At 40.9% G+C, this 25,265-nt stretch overlaps 1 long non-coding RNA gene across 2 annotated transcripts in view; it reads left to right on the top strand.

The window, feature by feature from the left end:
- Positions 1-25,265, top strand: part of LOC119518924 — a 60,077-nt gene that overhangs the window by 16,233 nt on the left and 18,579 nt on the right. Inside the window, exons 3-4 of one of the 2 annotated variants that reach the window (XR_005213885.1) lie at positions 15,503-15,624; positions 24,322-24,382. This is a non-coding gene — a long non-coding RNA (uncharacterized LOC119518924). Of the gene's footprint in view, positions 1-15,502; positions 15,625-24,321; positions 24,383-25,265 lie in introns of those variants that run through there. The other variant, XR_005213883.1, reaches the window with a different exon arrangement.

Raw genomic sequence — 25,265 nt, 5'->3', positions numbered from 1 at the left:
GGAAATATGCGAGCTTTCCACCCAGAGATCTACCTTACCTATCAAATGCGCTCCGAGGGTGGGGTAACCTTACGCCGGTGACTACCCCTCACCCCCCAGTAGGGGGGAAGGAAAAAAGAGCTTAATCATTAATAACACTAACTTGCATCTCTAGAGCCTTGAAAATGAGAATTTTGCCCTTTTTTTTTCCCTGGGACTAAATTGGGTCAGAGTGTTCCCAGAATTTACATTTCAATTAAAAATACAATAATAACACATTGTGCTAATAGTGAATGATTCCGACTCAGGGGAAGATGACACCGCCCGCTACTTTGTTAATGAAAAGCCCCCTTCATTCGGACGGGCCACACATCAGCGGTGACAAATCCCCTGTCTTGTTCTGTGTCTGGGGCCGGGGGAAATGGGCAGGAGGGGTGGGGCTGGGGAGGTGAGCGCAGCTCCCACTCCATGCAGGGCCTTTGACGGGAGGGAGGAGAGAAACGCGGCCCCAAGGTGGGCTGCTTGCGTTCTTCTCTCCGAGTCCGGGTTTCAAAATCCAGCCTGACTTTGTTTGTAAAGTAAGGTTTTAAGAAAATAAATTAGGTGGGGTCTTTTGTTTGTTTGCTGTCTTTATTTTTTTGTTTTTTGTTTTTTGGCTTTTCCAGAGCTATCAAAATGCACCCCCCACCCCCTTGTGAGTAGATTTAAATTTTATAACATCCGCCCCCCTCTAGTTTCTGAGGCTGGAATCTGATAGAAACTTCAGTCCCAGGCTGTAACTGCCATCTGAGGACCTGGTATTACCACTTCTTTGGAAAAAGCGATGTGCACATCAAGGGGATGGTGGTCCTGAAGTTTAGTCTGTGACTTTTTTTGTGGTCCCTGACTCCCTGAATTTTAGTGCTGGTCTAAAAGGCCCCCAGACCTGTCCCTTTCCCCAGATCCATGTAACATGGGAAAAGAAAGGGCAGAGCGAGGTTCTTGTCTTAGGCCACCTGGGGAAGTTGCCCTGGCAGGTGGAACTTGCCTGGAATGGGGCAGTGGTGGAGGAGCACTGAGAAACAGTTGCATTCTTGTGGCAGTTGTCTCGGCCGACATAGATTGAAGACGTGTGCGCACAGATTGCTTCTGAAAATCAGTAACCAGTTCTGTTTTCATCAGAAAACAAACTTTATCCATTGGGGAGAGAAAGAAAGGAAATCACTCAGGCTCCCTTCTCCAAGGAGGGGAGACAATCCAGAAGCAGGTGTGTGAGCAGGGGGCAGGCAGCACCTGGGGTCAGGTGTGTGCGGAGGTCCCTGAAGCTCTTGCCCGGGCTTGGTGAGGAACAGAGAGGGGGAAACCTCTAGAACATTCCACCCAGTCAGGAAATGCAGGCTGTGGGTTTTCACTGTGTATTCTTTAAATCTTTTAGTGGGTTTTTACAGGTATTATAAAATGAAGACGGAATGCCTCAAATACCCAGGCCACTGGACACAGTAGTCATCTGGAAATAGGAGCAGCAGGTGCCCTGGATGTCTAGTTCTGCAGCCAGTGGGGGTGGGGACTGGCCCCGTCGTGCTGGCTCCTCATATCTGTGCAGTAACTGCCTGTGAGAGAGCTGGGCCTTCCCCCCTCACTGCTCCTGAATCACTGAAGGAAGGCAAAGATCATCGAGGTTTGAGCAATTCAAGTTCTAAGGTCTAATAATTACCAGAGAATAATTAGCATTACCTGATAGTAACACTTTGTTTACTAGAATATTCGTTTTATCTCCAAAAGTGGGCCAGAGTATCCTTGGGTATAGGTAATATACAGAGGTGGCATTAACTAATGTTGACCAATTATTCCTTTTCCATTGTCTTTAAGAATCCAAATATTCTGCCCCCACACTCAGCCACACTGTTAACCAACCCACGTTGACATGACTTTCTATTCCACTGTTTTTCTTAGCCTGACTTTACTTTTCCAGAACTGTCCTGCTCAAGCAAATGGTTTGAGTGTTCATTATAGGAATGTCCTGAAAAACCCAACTCTTCAATGGAATGCATCAAACAGACTGTTTGTGCCCCAGGATTCTTTTTTGAATCTGTCCTCTCCAAATCCTTGCCTGAGCTTTTTCCACTAACCCTGAATCATTGTATCGTGGTTCTTACCCATTCCTAATCAAGTTCCTCCATTGAAAGGCCAGCCTTAAAACAAACTCCCGATTCTCAGTAAATTCTAACCTTACTTCCCCTCTCTCAGAACCTGCCCAGACCCCTTCCTGGTGATATTCTCTCTTCCAGCACTAGGCAACTCTCTTTTACTGTTTGTTGGTAATATTTGGGGAGCTAGCTCTTGACGTCTTTCTATCATTCTGATTGTCTGTCTGGGAGAAAGTCTCTATGGGGTGCTAGTTTGTCTTTGTAGCTCTCCAATATTTCCTAATCTCCCTTTTTTTTTAAAAAAAAAAAAAACAGAGAACAGGCTTAGATCGCAGGGCTTTAAACAAGCAATAGTTTTATCTAGCATACTGTTTTGTTTTAACTGTATTTTTAATTCATTCAAAAAGCCTTATCAAAGTAATACAAAAACATTGTTTAATAAACAGCTGAGAAGTACAAGACTTATAATGAATTGCAGGTCTCTTGGTCCCAACTACCAACCCCAGCATCCCCTGTAGCAACCACTCAATTCTTATGGCTGTTTCTTCTGGTATTTTCCTCTACTAATCTACCATTTCCTGAATTTATTCTCACACATCAGGTAGACATTATTAATTTCCAAATATAAGCAATGAGTGGTCTCTTAGACAACTTCTTACACATGTATTTCCCCTCCCTCCAACTTCCCACCATATGTTTGTTCCTTTTTTTTTATTATTAAAACCAGATTTAGTGTTTTCAGGATTAAGAATGGGCAAATATTTTTCACAGCTTGGTTGAGGACTGTCTTAGGATGTCACTCTTTCCTGGCCCTTGCCTCCTTTTGCTTGGCTTTCTTTGAGCGTCTGGGTGACTCCTCCCACACCCTCCAGCAGCTCTGCACAAAGACCCTCAATCCAATTTTACACCCGGCCTCACTTGTCAGTTAATCTGCCAGTTCCATTTTTTCCTGGAGACGTCCCTCCTGGAGGCATCCTTCCTCCTGCCCCATCTGATCTCCGTGCTCCCCGGGCTACAACACAGCTGTCTCCCCGGGACGTCCCCTGCTGTTGTCCTGTGTGTGATCCCCTGCACCCTGGAGCTCACGTCTTCATCTTTCCTGGTCTACTCCCTTGTTTTGGTGGAGCACATCCTCTAATAAGTTCCTGAGAAAAGATGCCTAGGAGGCAAATTTTTGACACCTTGCATACCTCAAAAAAAAGTTGCTTTTCTCTTACATTGGCTTGATAGTTTGGCTGTGTATAAAATTTAAGATTTGAAGTAATATGCTCAAGGAATTTTAAAGGCTCTATTCCGCTGGCTTCCAGTGTTGCTGAGGAAAAGTCCATTGCCTCCTTCATCCCCAGTTCCTTATATATGTCACCTGTTTTGTTTTGTTTTGTTTTTCTAATCACTGGAAGATTTTAAGCTCGTCTCTTTATTCCTGATGCTCTGAAATTTTGCCAAGAGTTCCTTCAGTGTGGTTGTTTTTCATTCATTCTGTTTGGCCCTCAGTGGGGCCCATCAATCAGAAAATCAAGTCTGGAGTTTTGGAAAATTTTCTTGAATTAGTTCTTTAATAATTTCTCCCCCTCTGGAATGTCGTATTACTCACATGGCAGACCTAAACAACCCACTAATTTTCTTATCCTTTCCTACTCTTCTCCACCTTCTTGACTTTTTTTCTTGTTCTTGGAGTTTCCTACTTATAGTTTTGTGTTCCTATTTCATGGAGGTAACATCTTTTCTTATCTGAGTGTAGCAGAAACTGCAGTGTCCAACATTGTCCCCTTGGACCTTATCACTTCAGTGCGTACAGATCAACTTCCTACTGCTTAAGAAGAGGGCAGCATCCAGGTGGAAAAAGACTAAGGATTTGTTGTTGGTAGTTGCATTTTAAGCTTTTAAAACATGTGTCATAAAGTCTTTCTAGTGATGGAAGGACTGAATCCACATCCCCAAATAATAAGGTCCTGTCTGGGTCTGACACACTCTATTCCAGACTTTCCCCCAGTCCTCTTGGTTTTAGTCCTGCCTGAACTCCCACCTTTCCAGGGGCCTTCCCAGGCACTGCTGTTCAGAACAGCTCATCTCTACTTTAATCCCTTTTCTTAGGTCTAGCTGTCAGTTATTCCTCATCTTTTTTCTCACTAGCCTCCAAAATTTTGTTGACAGCTGTCATTTGCTATCTGTTCCTCTTCTGTTCTCTTTGGTCCTGTGTGTTTATACCTTTTATTATTCCTTAGCTATTATTTTATTAGGGTTTCAGGAATGAGCAGAGTAAAACTTTTGTGCTTAATCCACCATGAACTCCCACTGTACTTATTTTTATAGCTATAGTCTATTTATAGCATGTGATATTGGTTTTCCAGTTTGGGCAGTGATAAAAACTTGTCTTTAGAAATAGATATATTCTTGGTTTTTCTCCCTACAAAAGTGAGTTGATTCAATGAAAAAATTAAATAAATCAAATGTAGGATATGGCCAAAATCATGATAGTCATATGAAAATGACAGAAATTTGAGAATTATTGAATTAGTGCATCCTGTTCTCTTGCTGAGGCAGATAAGACAGAACTATCCATGAGTTTTACTTCCTGGACACCCCTGGGATGGACACTGACTCCGATGCCCAAGTGCTCACTGAATTCCTAATCAGAGGTGGCACCATGTCCCATAAGTCCAGGTCAGACTAGGCCTGGGAATGCATGATTCCCAGAAATCCCCAGATTAACTCCAGGATGGGCCCATGGGGAAGGGAGTTGAAGTTGGCAGCACATTCAAGGTGAGAGAAGGTGGTTTCTGGCCACTCATGCTGAGACCCTCCCTGGGCTTCTGGACCAGGGGTCAGCATGCTTCCTGTCCCAATGTGATCCATTTACTGGGAAAGGGAAGGGTGTACCCAGAGCCATGCTTGCAGTAGACTTTGGGAGTGGTCAAGGATCACAGAGTGGACTCCAGAGGCTGGGGAGGGGCTTCTTCTGGATGGACCATGCACTTGCTTGTTCACATACCAATCTGATGGCCCCAGACACTGACCACTGGTGATGGAACATGCCCTCTGTATATTCTTATGGAATGTCCAGCTCCCAGGAGCCCTTCTACACTTCACTTTCCCCTCTATATCGGGCACACTGGACTCTACTGGCACCATTGCTAGCAGAGAACTCCAGCCGTGTGGGATGGGACTGGCCTCCCATTCAGTACTTCAGTACTTCTGCAGGGTGGGACCAGGGCATTTACCTCCACCCTGCATGGATGAGATGCCAGAAGTGGAGAGCTGGCTGGGGATTTGCTCGTGCTGTTTGGGTACGCAGTGGTGCGATTAAGGGGCATTGATTGGTCTTCGTGTGTAATGAAAGGAAATCATTCCCACAGCTGCTAAGATTCTGGCTGCTGATTGCCTCGGGGTTATTTGTTTATTTAAGTGAACAAAGTAATGGACAGTGGAGGTGTCTGGAAATTGCCTGGGCTTGTTCCCTTTTTGCTTACCTGTGCCTCCTGGGTACCATTACTCTCTAGCACCTATTGCGAGGATAATTTCACCAATCTATCTCTGTTAGGGGAAATCAATCAGCCCACAGGCTGGCTAATGGGAGTGGCAGGGGAAGGAGCGTTTCTTGGTCTTGTACCTTAAGACTGATTTTTGGCTTAGGAAGATGCAAGGTATGACTGATTGTATTTTTTCAAAGACGATCACAGTAATATTTCTGGTCCCACATTCTCTTTCCAAATTTTGCCATTCACCATCAAGACCTGGAGACCATTTCTCCTCCCCTTGAGAGCCTGGCAGCTCTTTTGGCTGCCTCAATGAATAGAATGTGCCTGAAGTGACACCACATGACTTCTGAAACCAGGTCATGAAAGGTAGCATGGCTTCCTCTGCTGGCGCTCTCTCTCTCTCTCTCTCTCTCTCTCTCTCTCTCTCTCTCTCTCTCTCTCCACATACCTTTGGCACCCTGAGCATCCAGGTAAGAAGTCTGGCTACCTGAAACCACCACCAACCACCACATTGGAGAGATCATGAGGACAAATCACCGAGAAACAGAGAGATGCTCCAGGAGGGCCAGCTTTTCCAGCCTCAGCGAGCTGAGCCCAAGCACCAGACATAGGATGAAGACACCTTTGAGATGCTTCAAGTCCCAGCTACAGTCTGACTGCAACCCTGGAAAGACCCTAGTCCAGCTTCCTTCTCACCCCGGTGAGAACTGTCCAGCTAAGCCCTGTCAAACCCAAGCAAAATGAGAGAAAATGATAAACCGTTGTCATTGCTTTAAGCACTTTTGTGTGGCTGCTTGCTGTGCAGAAATATGGCCAGAACACGAGGAGGTTTACCCTCTTCATACTTTGGAGGAAAGATCTAGTATCTTCCCTAGTTCCCATTTTCTCCCCTTTCATCTGAGGTCTGTCCTGTAGTGACCAGTTCAGGCTGAAGGTTTGGAGTTGCTGAATGAATTCCTTCTATGTCTTCATTTGCTTCTAAAGAGAAAGAGTTCTAGTTGGGCTTGTGTTTGGAATTTTCTTTAAAATTGGGATATTTCCATAGATTGCATTTTTAAACATTTAATTTGATAGGCACTTATTGAGTACCTGCTATTTTCCTGCCACTCTGCTGGAATCCTAGGAATGGAAGGATGGGTAAAACTCAGACCCTATGTTCAAGTTGCTTTTCATCTTTTAGGGAAGATGGGGATCATAATTACTAACTCCAGGGAATGACAGAACAGAGTGAGTGCTGAAAAGGAGTGCAAGCAAGGTGATGTACAAACTTTCTTTGGGTTTTAGAGAAGACGTGAACCTGGCTTAAATGCCAGGTAGGAATTTGTGTGGCAGAATATATGGGAAAAGGGTATTCCAGATATGGGATGACAGAATATGACACAACTGAGGAATTGTGTTTGGGGAATTGGAAAAAAACCAAACCAAACCAAACAAAACAAAACCCAAGAAACAAAAAGAAATGGAGAGGAGTTAAAAGTGGCAGGTGAGATTGGTGGGTGTGCCTGTTTGAATGTATTGTGTCCCCCAAATGCCATTATCTTTGTACTCTTGTGGGGCAGATGTTTTGGTGCTGATTAGATTTGCTTGGAATGTGCCCCACCCAGCTGTGGGTGATGATTCTGATGGGATGTTCCCATGGAGGCGTGGCCCCGCCCATTCGGGGTGGGCCTTGATCAGTGGAGCCATATAAATGAGCTGACTCAAAGAGAGGGAACTTAGTGCAGCTGTGAGTGATGTTTTGAAGAGGAGCAAGCTTGCTAGAGAGGAGCATCCTGGGAGAAAGCCGTTTTGAAGCCAGAACTTTGGAGCAGACGCCAGCCACGTGCCTTCCCAGCTAACAGAGGTTTTCCGGACGCCGTTGGCCATCCTCCAGTGAAGGTACCCGATTACTGACGTGTTACCTTGGACACTTTATGGCCTTGGGACTGTGACTGTGTGGTGAAATAAACCCCCATTTTATAAAAGCCTATCCACCTCTGGTGTTTTGCATTCTGCAGCATTAGCGAACTAGAACAGTGGGAGAGATAAAAGGACTATACATGAAAGGCAGGAAGGAATATATTTACGGTATCAAAATTATTTCCATTTCTAGAAGGACACTATGGACAAAGTCAACTGCTGGTGACAGAATGGGAGAAGATGGGCCTAGGCTATCCACAGTGGCTAACCTGACTGTGGAGAGATGTCTAACCTCCTAATAATCGGCACAATAAAAATTAAAATGTCAAATTAGGTACCATTGTATACCCATAAGTTTGGCAAAGAAACAAAAGTTGAATAACATCAAGTGTTGGCAATGATGTTCTCTTCTAGCAAAGGTAGCAAATGCAGCCCAATGTGCCTGAGAGAAAGGTAGAAAAATGAAGTGCAAAGGGCTCCTGGGAGCTAGATATTCCATGAGGATATACAGCAAGCATTTTCCATCACTGCTGGTCAGTACCTGGGGCCATCGGAGTAAGTATCTGAACAAGTAAGAACCAGGTCCACCCAGAAGAAGCCTCTCACCAGCCACAAGAGCCACTCTGTGATCCCTGAATGTATCCAGAATCAATTGCTAGCATGGTCCTGGGGACACCCCTCCTTTTCCCAGTGAATGGATCACACTGGGGATTAAGACTCCTCATGCACTGCCGGCAGCATATAAATGACATAGGCAGTCTGGAAGGGATATGGCAGCATTTATTAAACCAACTATGTGTAGACCCTGTGACCTTGCAATCTTAGCCGTGGTCTCACCCCCAGACAGGCTGCTATGCATGGTACAGGGCATGGTGCAGAAAGTTCATTGCAGCATAGTTTCTGATGGCAGGGAGTTGGAGGTGACCTAGTTGTCTGTCACTGGAGCAACCCAAAGATAAAATGCTGTGGATATATATGGAGTACAAAGTGGCATTTAGATGCAACATGGATCCATCTTAGAGACATGGAGCTTTGTGGGGAAGTAGGAAACAGAGTTCTAAAGCATGATAACATTTATGTTAAAATAGAGCAGATTCGTAAAACACTTCGCATTTTACTAGGACACATATATGAAAGACTATATATCAAAAGTATGAGTAGGAGTGCATAAGGAGAGATGAGGGATGGATAAGAGTATTAGAGATTAAATAAATAAATAAAACAAAACAGACGAAAACAACTACCATGCAACAAGTAGGCTTAAACAATGGGGATTTATTGGCTCGGAGTTTTGAGGCTAGGAGAAGTCCAGAATGGAAGCATCCTCAGGGCAATGCTTTCTTCCAGAAGACTGTGGCGTTCTGGGACTGGCTGCCAGTCCTCCTTGTCCTGGGCTTCCCTGTCACATGGCAATGCACATGGCCTCCCCCCCGCCCCCCGCTCCTGGCTCCTCTGGGTTCTGTTGACTTCCAACCTCTTCCGGTGGCTTTCTCTGTGCCTTAATTTCATTCTACTTATAAAGGACTCCAGTAAGAGGATTAAGACCCATCCTGATTCATTGGGCCACACCTCAACTGAAGCAACCTCTTTAAAATGTCCTATTTTCAATGGGTTCACATCCACAGGAATGATTAAGTTTAAGATTTTTTTCTGGGGTACATAGCCCAGTGGGCCATGTCCACTCTTTGTACTGGAAATTAAAAATGAGAAGAACAGCAAGAGTAAAATGTGTTCTGAATGGTTGCAGGCAACCATGTGATGAATGATGGACGGATAACTTCAGTCATTTTAGGAACCTGTCCATAATAGGCTGTGCAGACAGCTCAAAGGCAAAGCCATTTGCTACATACATTTGGTGGCGCAGGGAAGCTTGCAGTGTATTTGGGAAAGATTTCCATCCAGACTGGCTAAAACGGCTTGATGCCTCCAGAAGGAAGCAACCATTATCTGAAAAATTCACTTCTATGAAACAGCTCCTCTTCTGACAGTGGTGGATAAATGAGGCATTCCTGTAATTGTATGCAAATCATGCTTCTAAAGTGGCTTGAAAAGTTTGGTGTCTGGAGTAGGCTAAATGTCACCCCCTGCAAGTTTCTTCACCCTCTTAATTTGCTTAGTAAATCCCTTTTTTCAGAGTGTGAATTACAGTAAAAGCGGTTTATCTCTTTGGCATTCTGTCAACCAGCCCTGGGGTGCGGGCCCAGCAAAATGATAATGGATGCTCCTGTTGGTGATCCCAGGCCCCCCAGGAAGCTGCAGGCTTCTGAGTCATCTAAGAAAGCTGAAATGAATTTCTAAGGCATTTTAGCATTAAGATGTTTTATAAACCATGCCTTTGAAACTTGGCCATTTGTGTGTGGAGTACTTTGAAACTCAATTCAACAGAGTATTTGTTTAGCCTGGATGCTCATCCCCACTCCTGTGAGATCACAAGAGTTACTAGAGTGTAAGCCTGAAACCATGGCATTTTCTTTATTGTAGCTTTCCTAAGTCATAACTTCCTATCATTGATGGCTAGAAATCAAAATTGAAGAAGTATGCTGTTGCATTCTGTCCTGTCGTTGCCCATTCACTCTTGCAGTGGATTAAAAATGGCCACAGGGTCCTGTCACTCTTCCCATGGAGGGGTGGGCTGGCTTTTACCCGTGGAATATGACAGAAGGGAAGCTGGGCCAGTTCGAGGCCTAGACTAGTGGCTGAGCAAAAGAGGGAGCTGAGGAAAAATGATCTTCTAAATCGAGATTGAATCCAAAGCAGATGCTTCATTCAACTTGGATTCCCCCCACCCCAATTAAAAAAAAAACAAAAAACAGCAACAACAAAAAACTCGCTTAAAGTCAAATTTTCTTAGAAAATTTAAAAAATAATCAGACTTGGGGATAAACCCTGGCTTCTCCCTTTGCTGACTACAAGACATTGAGTTAATCTTTCACTCACTCTGAATCCCAGTTGCAAACAAGGCTAATTACAGTATATTTCTCAAGATAAAAAATGTTGTGAGATATTGTGGGGAAAAGACTAGACTTGAAGTATGGCTTTTCACGTTTACTCAAAATCTGGGTGCAGGACGAAATAAGTGTCCCCATCCTCCAACCCCCACCCAGCCAGGGACTTCCCCACCACAGTTCTTAACATAGCAACCTTACCAGTTTTCTTTTATACGTGAATACAAGCATTTACACAAAATACCTGGTACATAATACTTAATCCATAATACAAGTACTTACGCATAATACAAGTAATTTTAGACACAAATACAATACAAAAATTCAAGATCCTCTACCCACACCTACCCCTTCCAGAAATGCTTTAGAATCCATAGAAAAAAAAAAAAAGCTTTGTACTAACAAGTAAACAAATTTCAAAAGGCTATTTCATTTGAAAGGACATCCAAATATATATTTTGAAAACAAGGGGAGTTATAGTCAATGAGGCCAAATATACATTTGAAAAGAAACTCAGAAGTATCTTTAAAAGAAGGACAGCCTCTGGGTTAATCCAGAACCAGGAAACAAGAAACTGAAGGCCTGTAAAGGGGCCTGATGGTTGTCCAAAGGGGTAAAACTGTAAGGATATTCTTTGTTGGTTGTGCATTTTAATTTTTGCAATGTGTTACATGAAGCTCCGTTGATTGTGGAGGGGCTGATTTTCATATCAGAAGAATTGATAAGATAGTATAAAAAATGCACATAGCACAGAGTTTAGAGTGGAAAAAAGTGCTTAAATAAATGCTAATCATCATGAGTGCGTGCATGCCACATGTGTAGTTTTGAGGAGTACAAATACTAATTTGTATTTTTTTTTGTCTTCTCTGGGGCCTTTCTTTCCTGGACCTGTCTAAATTTATAGGGGGATGAGGGCAGTTGGGGAAGGAATTGGGAAATGGATTGATAAAAATTTTTGACAATCCAGTGTCATAACCTACTTTATGTGGCGATCATTTGGAGGTGTGAGACAAGTAAGTTTTAAAAAAATTTATAATAGTTAAAATGCTATCTTCTGCCAATAATTCTCATGCATAGGGCTATTCAAATCTATGCATACACAGATGGTACTCATTTGCATACGGGGCACTTCCAGGGGTGGGTGAGGAAGGGGTGGGAACATGGTCAGGGCTCATAGGGAACCTCACATGAGGTCACAGGTTGCTCAGAGAACAGTGTCGTGTGTTCATGGATGTTGTCTGCTATTTATGTTTCAGACCATAGGTTGGGAACCTTGGGCATCTCCTGGAAGATGACATGTTGGAGTTACAAAATTAGATTTGGGGCATGTCTCTGGGGCCTTTTACTCACCCCATTTCCTTTTCCAAGATGACACTCAGCTCAGAATGGACCAGACTAGCTTTCTCCCACGTGGGTCTGACAAGACATTCTGGAGAACTAGCTTGCTCTCTTTGCTGAAAGAGGCTGTCATGGGAAGGAACTGGAGGTGTTTGAACCCTCTTGTTATCAGCTTTTCAGTTCATCCTCATGAGTTTTCTTCCCATTGTGTGGCCCAGCTACCAAGTCCATCCCCAAATTTAGTCAGGCCAACCAATGTCTAAAGGCTCAAGTGTTCTGGTTTGCTAATGCTACAGAAGGCAAAACACCAGAGATGGATTGGCTTTTATAAAAGGGGGGTTGTTTGGTTATACAGTTCAGTTTTAAGGCCATAAAGAGTCCAAGGTAACACATCAGTAATCAGGTACCTTCACTGGAGGATGGCCAATGATGTCCGGAAAACCTGTCAGCTGGGAAGGCACGTGGCTGGCGTCTGCTCCAAAGTTCTGGTTTCACAATGGCTTTCTCCCAGGACGTTCCTCTCTAGCAAGCTTGCTCCTCTTCAAAACGTCACTCACAGCTGCACTGAGTTCCTTCTCTTTGAGTCAGCTCATTTATATGGCTCCACTGATCAAGGCCCACCCTGAATGGGCAGGGCCATGCCTCCATGGGAATATCTCATCAGAGTCATCACCCACAGCTGGGTGGGGCACATTCCAAGCAAATCTAATCAGCACCAAAACGTCTGCCCCACAAGACTACATCAAAGATAATGGCGCTTGGGGGACACAATACATTCAAACCAGCACACAAGTCAATGCAAGATCTGGTGCTTGGTCATATATAAGGAAGAACCAGAGCATCCAGGCTTGGTGTTCACATATGTCTTTTGTTAAAAGAAATTGAGTCACCAATAATAATCAATAATTGATAATGCAGATTTATTGAAACAGAAACTGATTGAAAAGGAAGATCTCCAACCAAAGTAAAAGTCTCAAATGATCAGTATGTTATATTGGCTTATAAAGGTAATTAGGGGATTACCAAAGGAGAAGATACAGTACTTCGTTGACATTTAGATTCCTTATTATAAAGAAGGGTTTTACGAAGTGGGGAATGATCACAGATTGACTCTGATAACATACTTGTTTATTTCTGATAGGTTCTGTCTACTGGACCAAAACCAGCTTATTTCCAATAGTTGCTTAAACTCAAATGTTTACAGAGCACATTCCGTTTTTTCTGAAAGTCCCTCTCACTTCTCAGACAGGGGTTGCTCCCAGCACTGCCAAGGCCAACAGCCATTTTATTTTACTTAACAGAGCCCCGCTTTTAGTCATTTTTCCAACAGCTTCATTGGAAGCTCGACAAAAACACTCTGGTCACCACCATCGATCATTCTCTTAATTGGTGGTCATGGTGGTCTCCATATCAGACAGTCACAGCAGACTCAGTTTTACTCTTTCCCTTTTGTTTTTGAGCTAGCTACCTGTTCTTGATTGTAGTGAGGTGTGTTAACTGACCGTTTAATTCCAAGTAAGATTCTTGGAGTGGGGCAACTTATTCGTTGGAATGGATCATGGTCTTGGATCCATTTCTGAGTCAGGGATTTTATTAATCTCATTTTTACTTTTAGTCTTGGTCGACCAGAGACCATCTTTATCTTATCTCTATAATATTTTGATAAACATATAATTAAAAACATAAAATTAATAGTACATTGTCTTTATATCTTGTCTAACCAAAAGATTACTTATTGTTGAACAATATATAAGTGGAATTCATATATTAGGACATTCTGAGGTTTAATAGTAAGGCTTAACATATTGTAAAGTCACATATGCAGGATCCTCTTTTCCCTGAATTCTATTTACATATGCAGGGTTTATTTGTTCTGGTCTCACTAAAATTAGCTGATATTGTAAGGCAGGTGGAGGTTTGTTCCATTAGGCTATTATATTGGAAAAACAACAAAAATAACAAGTAAATCACACAGCTAGTAAAACAAGTTCCTCTAATGTAATTCTTAAAAAGTCTCCTGTGGGTCCAGGAAACCACTCTCATTTTCCTGGAAACAAATCAGTCCAGGTAAGTAGTGTGGATCTTTTTCAGGGAATAAAATATCTCCAGGGAATAGAATATGGGTTTTAATTTGATTAATGTTAGTTTCTATGATTCCAAAAGAGTTTATATAAAAGCAGCAATTGTCATATATTAAGGCACAATAGATTTCATGTTTCTCTGTTTTGTATCACCAGTTTGGCCAAACTGTATGTTTTCCCTGAGGACCCTGAACCATGGGTAAGATACAGTTAAAAGACAGTTCAGAAGATCTAGATATGTTTCTAACAGATTTTTCTAGTTCATGAGGATTTAAACCAGGGAAAATTGTCCCAACAAAGGATTTAAAGTTTAAGCCTTAATTATTTAGAAGTTAGAAATTCTTTTGAGTCAAGGTACAAAAGACCCAAGATTCAAAATGTGGCTAGAATTTAGAGTATTTAGAAATTGGAGTTTTGGAACCAAATATCCCTATCCACAACATCCTTGCCAGTTGGGGGGTAAAGTTTGGTAAAGTCTGTGCCCACAATAACCAAGTTCTTTGGAAGGAAAATGATAGGTTTTTGTTTGAATTTAAATTTGGACAGTTTGGAGAGTGGTTGCCTAAGTTCAGGCAAGTCAGAGCCTAACCTGCTGCATTAATGGTGGCACCAAATTAAAAGTTGGTGAAGGCTTTGCTAAAGGCGTGCAGCATTTTCCAGAATGAGAAACACGGGATGCTAGGTTATAAAATCAGACATGGGGATGATTTCCTGCAATAATGTTTGTCATGAGATTTAATTAAAGCCAAGTAGTGAGTTTACATTGTTTGGTTTGTTAGTTGTCCTAACAAGTTTCCATTAATTTGGTTACCTAAAATGTATGAGGGCTATTTGGCTTCATGTTATTGGAAAGAAAAGGGAAAACGGATTTTTCATAATTATTATTAGGAGAGCCTCCTAGGTCTGCAATCCATGCCCCAAAAGGTTCATACCAAAAGGAATAATTTATAGGAAAAAGCAAAAATTATAATTGTTTGGTTTCAGTGACAAATCCAACAATCAGAAAGATTTGTTGCTGAACTTAGGCCTGTATGGGTTGTATATGAAGATATATAACCAAACCTGTGCCTAAGCAAGCACTAAGGAACAACGGAATCATTTTGGCAACTAGGAAAAGGTATACAAATAGGACTTTGAAAAGGAAGAAATATAAATCCTATAATAGTAATTACTATTAGAACTATAAGAACTAATTAAAGAAAGTAGGGCCCAATGAGTTCCTGTTCTGTGATCCTGGGCAGAAGCTGTCTACCTTGTGATGTCATCTATTTGTTTTGTAATCTTGGGAAAGCTGTCTACCTGTGGAGTCATCTACTTCCGATTTTTTTTTTTTAATCAATTTTAATTTTATCAGTCACAGCCTCACATAACCACTCTATGAGCGATGCCCATTTTAGCTGGATATGGACCCAAGGCTCTATTCTCTGTAAATTAACAGCAGTGTGAGAAGTTAGCAAAACCGGATGAAGTCCTTGCCAGTGACTCTCAAAGCAGGTTTTTCTTTGATGTCTTTCTAAAACACAAAATCACCAGTTTGTGCACAAGTTGTTTATTGACAGTGGAGGCCCTTTAAAGCTTTGGACCTGTTGCGAGTATTCCATCAATCCCTTACAATAGTGGAGAAAATCCTGGTTGTCTATGTTTTGGTTACTCAGGGAAATCCTATCTCTGAGGAGCACCGGACATTTGGTGACAATTTCGGATGGAGTCAAATGGAGTTTGCCAGAAGGTGTAGATCCTATACCCATTAATAGCTGTGAGAGGACTCTAGGCTAAGGTAAGTGTAGAGTCTCTGATAATTTTGCCAGTATTAAGTTTAGTATTCTATTCATTCTTTCAATCTTACCAGAGGAGATAAGAACAGTGAGGGTGGTAAAGACAGTGTAAATGCTGATGAATGGGGATGACTTGGCAAAGTTCACTAATTATTTGACCAGTGAAATGAGTGCCACAAGCACTAGAGAGCTCAGAGGGAACTCTCCAAGTGGGAAATATTTTCTAACAGTTTCTTAGCTACTGTAGTTGTATCTGCCTTTTGGCAGGGAAGTGCTTCAACCATCCAGAGAATATACAAACCATTATCAATATGTAGCTGTATCTCATGGATCTGGGTAGTTAGATAAAGTCTACCAGCCAGTGTTCAAATGGCCCCATTGGGGTATCTGACATTTCCAGGTGCCACTTAAAAATGTTTTTCCTGGGTTATGAGTGAAGCAGGTATAGCATGTATTGTAAAAATTTTTTGGCAACCTTGTCAACATTACCCCACCAACATTTGGCCATAACTTCTTTCATTTTCTGGACTCCATGATAGGTCATTTCAAAGAAACTTTGGATTAGAAGTTCTTGGGTAACCAGGTGGCCATATGGTCTTCCCAAAATCCATCACTGAGATTTATTTAACATCCCAGTTGTAGCCAATCATCGTTTTCAAATTCAAAAGCTGGCAATGGATATTTAGCCAATTCTTTAAGAATGATTTTGTTTTCTGCCATTTCTTTCTGACCAGTCTTATAAGGGACTTTGTTAATGATACAAAGTTTTGCTGTTGGCTTAGTTTGTTGAGTTGCTTGCTTTGCATAATGATCAATCTCCCTTATAGTCTGTTTCAGTTTTGCAAGTGTGAGCCTCTGTTTTTATTATGGCTTTTTTTTTTTTTTTTTTTTTTAAGGAAATAATATTGCTTCTGAAAGTTCAGCTGTTGTTTACCTTTTTTTTTTGGAGTTTCTGATGAGATCAGGAAACCCATTGTTTTCATAACATTCTAAAATCATGAACTATTCCAAATGCATACCTGCTATCAGTATAAATATTGACAGTTTTCCCTTTTGCTAGATGACAGCCTCTAGTTAAAGCTTTTAACTCAGCCTGTTTAGCTGAGATGAGGTCAGGAGTTGATTGGCTTTCAATTAATTCCATAGCAGTGGTTACTGCATAACCTGCCTGATATTTTCCTGTTTCTGCCTTAAGATAGGATCTATCTATAATCTTATCTATTAAGTTCAGATTAGTCAAAAGGGTTTCATCTAGCTCTGAATATAGGGAAAATAATTGAGAAACCACTATTTTATGTGAGTTTCTCCATCTTCAGGTAAGGGCAACAGTGTTGCACTGTTTAAAACATTATAGCAATGTTTGTGGATATTTGAAAGGGAAAGCAATAATATTTCATAAGAAGTCAATCTCCTAGCTGACATATGCTGAGGTTTCCCTGAAATTACAAGGTGATGGACCATGTGTTGTGTTTCTAATTGCAAGGTGTGTCCTTGGGTAAGTCAGCAGACTTAACTACTAAGTCAGTAGTCTCACCTTCTTCCTTGAGACAAGCTGGGAATGCTCTTGCTATTCAATCACATTGAAGACTATAATGTATTATGGGTCTCTGTTTACCGCCATGTTTTTGAGTGAGACTACCCAATGCTTGATTCAGATTCTCAGGCACAACTAGTGGAAAGGGTAGATTGTAATCAGGTAACCCTAAGGGTGGGGGTTCCATTAAAGCGTCTTTTAATGGATAAAGGCCAATTTGTGTCCTTTTTTTCCCATGGTAATGGTTTGAGGCCTGAGATTTTAGTTAATTTGTGAAGAGGAGCAGCTAATTGAGAGAAATTTGGGACCTACTGGCAGCAGTAACTGGCAAGTCCCCCAAATCCTCTAAGTTGCCTTTTTGTTATAGGTCAGGGAAAACTCTGGATTGTTTTAGGTAGTTAGGGAATCATGATAACCCTTCAGGGAGTAAATAATGACCTAAATGTAGGTCCTTTTCCTTAACAAATTATAATTTGTCTTTGGCTGCTTTGGGTCCTTTCAATGCAAGTTAGGTAAGTAAATATAAGAAACCCTATTGACAAACAATTTTTGAATCTGAGCAACCCAACATGTCATCAACATATTGGAAGAGTGTAAACCCATTAGCGGATTCTAAGTCTCTTAATTTTTGTTGAAGTGTTTGCTAAAAATAGGAAGGGGCCTCAGTGAATCCTTGAGGCCTGGCTTACCAGGTATACTGTTTGCCCTACCAGTGGAAGGCAAACAGATACTAACTATCTGAATGAGCATGTATGATGAAAACGGTGGAACAAAGATCGATAGCTGTATACCGTCTGGTATTTGTTAGAATCTAGGCTAGAAATGTAATGAGGTTAAGAACTACAGGATGTCAAGGAATGGCAATTTTATTTTTTGCTCTAAAATCTTGTATAAAGTGGTCGTCTCATCCATTGGGCTTTCTGACCAGGAGTCTAGGATAGTTTCAAGAGCTAGTGCAAGGAATAATGGGATCCCTGTTTATTAATTCCTCAACAATAGGAGTTAGCCCATCTGTTGCTTCGAGCTTAATAGGGCATTGGGCAATTTAGGTAAAGGTTTGGAAAGGCCAATTTGTATTTTTATGGGATTAGCACTTTTGATGTGTACCGCATCAGTGGCACTTATTGCCGAAAGATATTTTGGTATTCCTAAAATTAGTTGGTCAGAGGAGGCCAAATTAGCTACAAGTTTTTCAGGAGGGAAGTCTAATTAGGCTTATGCTATGCATCTAGGCACTAGGTGATCTGGAATTTCTAACATTAATCCCTACAATGCAAAATCTAATTTACAATTCTATTTTGTGAGAAGAGCTCCTCCCAAAAGATTTGCTGGAGATATCTCACAAAGCAGAGAGGAATGCTTATCCTTTACCAGCCCTATTGTTGCATTGAGAGGTTTGGATTAATGGAAACTTCTGGATTTGATTGGTTAAACCTACCACTGATATTATTTCATTACTATGAGGAAGAGGTTTTGAAGTTGTGGTGGGGTTTATTATTGACATGGTGGCTCCAGTGTCAATTAGGAAAGACCAAGGTTTTCCATGAACCAACAGGGTGACTTCTCCTTGTGAAGTCAGCAGCAGCAACGGGAGCAAACCCTCAATTCTTCCGTTGGAGTCCCGTAAGCAGGTGGGCTGGGTCTGTGTTTTTTGCTTTAATATGGGGAAATCCTTTTTCCAATGTCCTTATTGTCTGCAGAAATGACAGGCATTTTTTATCAAATAAAGGGGCTGGGTGGTTCAGGATGGGTTCTATCATTTGATGACTGTAATTGTTGAAGATTTAGAGCCATCAGCTTTCTAGCAGGGTGAGCATGTATATGCTCAAATGTTCTTTCAAAATGTTCAACCAGGTGTTGAAGTTCTGAGATAGGGGCAATATTCCATTGTAAATTATGCTGTTTAACTAAGTCACTTAGCTCAGGTTTTAGGCCATTCACAAAATGGCTATAAAGCACTGTTCCTGTACCTGCATTTGTTTTGAGACTTATATATTGGCTAAGGATATTTTATAATTTTTTCTGGTATACAATCTTGTGAACAAAAAAGAGATGAATCAGTAGGAGACTACCACTGATTCATCTCTTTTTTGTTCAAAAGATTGTATTATTGTCCAATCTATTTTTATAGGAAAGAACTGGGGTATCATTTTTTTTTTTTACTTATTTATTTTAATGCAACTTTATTGAGATATATTCATACACCATACAATTCATTTGAAGTATACAATCACTGGCTCACAGTATTGTCACATACTTGTGCACACATCACCATGATCAAATTGAGAACATTTTCATTACTCTGGAAAAGAATAAAAAACCTAAACCTCCCTATACTTCTTATTCCCCCTGTTACTGATGGATAGGATTGGTGTACATTTGTGACTGTTGATGAAAGATGTTAAAATATTACCGCTAACTACAGTTGATAGTTTGCAACAGGTACATTTTTTCCCATTATTAACTCTTTGTAATAGTGTTGTACATTTGTTCTACTTATGTAAGAACATTTTTATATCTGTACAGATAATTGCAGACATTGTCCACCACAAGTCTCACTGTGTTATACATGCCCGTTTTTTTTTTATTTTGAAATAAATTCAAAGTTATAGGAACAGTTGCAAAAACAATACTAACCCCATACAAAGAATTCCATCATACCCTGACCCCCCTCCCCCAATAGCTCAATCCACCAACTTTAACATGCTGTCACATCGCTATTTCTTTCCCTCCCTATCATCCATCATCTATTGCTCTGTCTTCTGAACATATGAGAGCTAGCTGCACACATCCTTGAACATACACTATAATTCACATATACACTTCCCATGAACAAGAACATTCTTTTGTGCAATCCCATTAAGCGCAGCTAAGAAGTACAAGAGATTCAACAATGATACGAAGCTTACATTCTATATTTCCTTTTCCTTATGTCTAAACTGTGTTCCTTTGAGCCACCTGTCCTCTATCCTCCAATCCTGTCCAAGTTCATCCTTGGCATTCAATTGTTGTCTATTTAGACTGTCTTTTTTTTTTTTTTTCCAATTGTGGAAACATATATACAGCCTAAATCTTCCCATTCCACCCCCTCACTAGCCTTCCATTACTGGGATTAATTACATTTAGAATGTTGTAATGCTCTTTCCCACCATCCATTACTAGAAATTTCCCTTCACTTCAAACAGCAACCCTACACTCATTTCTTAACTCCCCATTGCCCCTTCCCCCATTTCTCTTAAGCCAAACTCTACTTTTCATCTCTATGGTTATATTCTCTGATAATTTCTTTGTGTTTACTGTGGGGCTAAAAATTAACCTCTTAAATCCATATCAATCTTGTTTTTCTTTGATACCACCTTCACTTCAATAGAACACATAAACTATGTTCCTATACTCCTCCATCCCCCCACCTTTATATAGTTGTCTAAAATTACATATTTTACATTGAGTTCAAAACCACTGATTTGTCCTTAGAGTTTGCATATTTTATATCATGTAGGAAGTAAATAGTGGAGTTACAGTTCAAAAATTATTGACTTCTATTTGTATTCCATTGTGGTTGGAGAATGTGCTTTGAGTATATTCAATTTTTTTTTTTTTTAATTTCTTGAGGCTTTGTTTTATGTCCCAGCTTATGGTCCCTTCTGGAGAAAGATCCGTGATCACTGGAGAAAAATGAGTGTCCTGGTGATTTGAGATGTAAGGTACTATATATGTCTGTTAAAATTCTCTATATCTCTTTCTCCTTTCTTTGTTTCTCTGTTGGTAGGGCTCCCTTTAGTATCTGAGGTAGGGCAGGTCTTTTATTGGCAAACTCTCTCAGTATTTGTTTGTCTGTGAAAAATTTAAGCTCTCCCTCAAATTTGAAGGAGAGTTTTGCTGGATAAAGTATTCTTGGTTGGAAATTTTTCTCTCTCAGAATTTTAAATATGTCATGCCACTGCCTTCTCACCTCCATGGTGGCCGCTAAGTAGTCATTACTTAGGCTTATGTTGTTTCCTTTGTATGTGGTGAATTGCTTTTCTCTTGCTGCTTTCAGAACTTGCTCCTTCTCGTCAGTATTTGAGAGTCTGATCAGAATATGTCTTGGAGTGGGTTTATTTGGATTTATTCTATTTGGAGTTTGCTGGGCATTTATGTTTTGTGTATTTATATTGTGTAGAATGTTGGGAAGTTTTCCCCAACAATTTCTTTGAATACTCTTTCTAGACCTTTATCCTTCTGTTCCCCTTCTGGGACACCAATGAGTCTTAAGTTTGGACGTTTTATTTTATCTGTAATATCCCTGAGATCCACTTCGATTTTTTCGATTTTTTTCTCCATTCTTTCTTTTGTTCTTTCATTTTGTGTTCTGTGGACTTCTAGGATACTGAGACATTGCTCAGCTTCCTCTAGTTTTGTATTGTGAATATCCAGAGTCTTTTTAATTTGGCCAACAGTTTCTTTTATTTCCATAAGATCTTCTATTTTTTTATTTACTCTTGCAATGTCTTCTTTATGCTCTTCTAGGGTCTTCTTTATGTCGCTTATATCCTGGGCCATGGTATTCTTGATGCCCTTTAAATCCTTTGCCATGTTTTCATTCCTCGATTGTAGTTCTTTGATTAATTGTGCGAGGTACTCTGTCTCTTCAGATATCTTGATTTGCATGTTTGGAGTTGGGTTCTCCATATCGTCTGGTTTTATCATATGCATTAAGATTTTCTGTTGTTTTTGGCCTCTTGGCATTTGCTTTGCTTGACAGGGTTCTTTCAAGTTGTAAAAAAAAAAAAAAAATACCTATCTAATTTTTCAGAAACACAGTTTGGTAGCGTACACTTTCTCTAACTAACCAGCAGATGGCGTCTGTGAGTCACTATACCCCTCAAGTCAATTCTTCACCTTGTCCCCGCGGTGTGTGGGGAAATGATTCTTGTGGGGTTCAGTCGGAGAACTCAGTTTGGGTGTGTTGCTGGAGCTGTCCGCCCTGAATGTGGGGCGTGTGTCCAGGTGGCAATCTCGTCTCCATGGCCCATCCACGCCAGGGTGTAGAGCAGCTCCGGGGACAGCAGCGTGGGGATGCCCTTCAGCACCACCATGTCGCCACCACTGCGGGGTGTGGGGCTGGGGTATCTTTTATAGTAAGGCCTGTCCAACTTCATGAGGTCTCTTAATTCTGTCCTTATAGCATGTCATGCAAGGTCATTTGCATATTCATCAGGATTGCTTCAGTCATTGAGTCCCATTCATTTTTTAGCTTCTGATGGACTCACTAACCTGTGAACTAGTTCATATAAGTCTGGAAGCCCTGGACCATATGCCTCAATCAAGAATTTGAATACTTCTATACATTTCGTCTGATCTTTCCTGGAGTCTGGGAAATCATTTATAATGGCACAAAGTTCAACCCTGGTCCAGGATTTAATTTCAGCAGTAGCTGGTATGCCAGGATCAGTAGATGGTCTAATTTTTAGGGGCAGCTGCTTACAGGTTCTAAGGGATCAGGTAGAAACAGGGAGAAGGTAAAAGGGGTCAGAGAAGATATAAGGGCAAGCATTTGGACTAGTGACAGGGTTTTAATTTTTTTTTCTTTTGTGTGCCTTAAAGAATATTTTAAGAGGTTATTTTAGAATCATTTTGTCCTTTAGAAATTTCTGAATACAGTAAAAAAAATTCCGCTCACTCCTTTTGTTCCAGGAAACTCTCTTTTTCAGTGCACCTGTCAAATGTACCTTTTGAGTTAACTCAGATATTCCCCAAAGTGGCCTATAAGCTCAAGTCATCCTTGGTGAGATTTACCCATTTTTCTAAAAACAAACATGAACTGGGACCACAGTGAGAAAACATGTAGGCAGGAGGCATTTTTGCTGGAGGAGAAGAGAGAGATTTAGATTTAGACTGAGAAGAGCCCAAGTTCAATCAAAGGTTCTGAAAACAAAAATTATTCCAGGGCCCTGCAAACAGGAAAGCAGTTGTCTTAAGGTATACCAGAACCTCTTTACCCTCCACACACAGGACAAGGTACTCACCAAGGAGATTTCTGGACCAGACCAAACCCAAGTCTAATAATAAATCCAAAGAACTCAATGCAAAGAAAACAGAACTCAGATCTGGGAGAAATTTACCCCTTGTGCTCCACTGGCAGTGAGAGAGCAGTGAACACAAAGAGTTGTGAGAGTACTGACACCTAGACTTTCATCAGCTGTGGAGATGGTTGGAGGGTGGGATGGGTGTGTGTGTGTGTGTGTGTGTGTGTGTGTGTGTGTGTGTGTGTCTTCTCTGGATCCCACTTATGACACCAGAAACTCTTGAAAGAAACTGAGTCACCATTAATAAACCAATAATCAATAATGTGGGTTTATTGGAAAAGAAACTGTTCAATCAGGGAGATCTCAAACCCAATTAAGAGTCTCTAATAGTAAGTTTCATTGACTTATAAAGGCAATTAGGGAGTTCCCAAGTGGGAAATTTACAGTAATTGGTTGTCATTAAGGTTTCTTAATATAAAGGAGGGTTTTATAAAGAAGCAAATGATCATAGATTGGGTATTATAACATACAAATTTATTTCTGATAGGTTCCCTCTATTGGACCAAAACCATCTTATTTCCATTTGTTGCTTAAACTGCAACTTTTGCATGGTACATTCTGTTTTTTGTTTGTTTGTTGTTTTTTGTTTTTTTGTTCTTTTGTTTAACTTTTGGAAAAAGCCTCTGTCACTTCTGAAAAACAGGGTCATTCCCACCCTAGCAAGGCAGACGACCATTTTGTTTTACTTCAAAATTTGATACCAATCAATTCTTGACAAGCACAGCTATGGAAACCCAAAACAAATAGCTACCACGGAAATGGCCCTGATATTTTCATTTATTTATGTATTTGCAAATTTAATCCACAAGATATTTTTCTCTGTGAATATTACTCCTTGGTGTCCATCACTCAGCCTGGTCTGAGATCCCAGAGGGCTCAGTGTTTGGCAGTGGTAGGCAAATGCACTGGTTGATAAAAGAAAGAACAGGTTGGAAGTCCCCAGATTTTGGCCTAGTAAAGGAGGGAGAGCAAAATCCAGTTTGGATCAGCCTAGGATGGGAAAAATGATCTTGGGTGGTATAGTGAAAGAATCTGGAAATTAGAGGAACTGGCTTTCGTTCATATCCTTGGGTGACTTGTTCCTTCTTGTACCTCAGTTTCCTCACCTGTCATGGGGATAATCACAGAACTGGCCCTGGCAACCTCCATAGGCTGTGGTAAGGATTTGGTGAGGATTTTAATGTAATTTGTAATCTTAAAAATACCAATACATAAAAGGGATTATTATCTTGTAATTAGTAGTATTAGGCATTGTTCCTGCCCAAGTTGTTTTCATTTTTGTTGGAAAGATAAGACAACCCATGAAACGATTAGAGAATGCACAAGATGGTATCTGATTAATTGCTGGATTGTTTGGTACCCACTGTATAGAAAAATAAGAGCTAGAACATTCAGGACAGACTTCAAGAGAGTGATGGTGACCTTGAGGTTGCTTGTGAGGTGAGAATTGGTTGGGGTGGGAAGTTTGAAATGATGTAATATTATTGTGGCTGAATGACTTTTCAATTTTTATGGAAATCCTTGAGCACTCCTTTCATGACAATCAGCCTTACAAACATACCCACCTCTACTGACCTTGCATGTCCCAGGACATTCTGGGAGAGTTTCCAGGAAGACTGATTTCCTCTGGTTTATACTGTGGCTTGGCTGTGGGCAGCCAAGCTTGGTGAAATTATCTTGTGGCCCTCAAAGATCTGGGTTCAAGTTTGTGTTTTGTCTCTTCCTTTATATGTGACCTTCAGCAAGTCATTCCTTTATCTGAACCCTATTTAATTCTTCTGTAAGTGGATTTTGACATCTGTTGGTTTTTGTGGGGTGTTAGAAGGGTTCATGGACGTAAGGGTACTACCAAATTTGAAAAGGGCCAACCAATTGTTCATCCCTCTGTGAAAGATTTATTTCCTCCAAGGGAATGTAATTCTCTCCAGAGTTAAGATCATATTTGAAGTTTTTTTGGTTCTCCAAACAGACCTGGGCTTTGCACTCAACAGCCAACCGACTACATTTTTTTTTTTTTTTTTAAATGAACAAACTACTTTAT

This window comes from Choloepus didactylus, chromosome 22 (assembly GCF_015220235.1).
Source record: "Choloepus didactylus isolate mChoDid1 chromosome 22, mChoDid1.pri, whole genome shotgun sequence".
NCBI lineage: Eukaryota > Metazoa > Chordata > Mammalia > Pilosa > Megalonychidae > Choloepus > Choloepus didactylus.
This window is presented reverse-complemented; position numbering and strand designations above follow the sequence as displayed.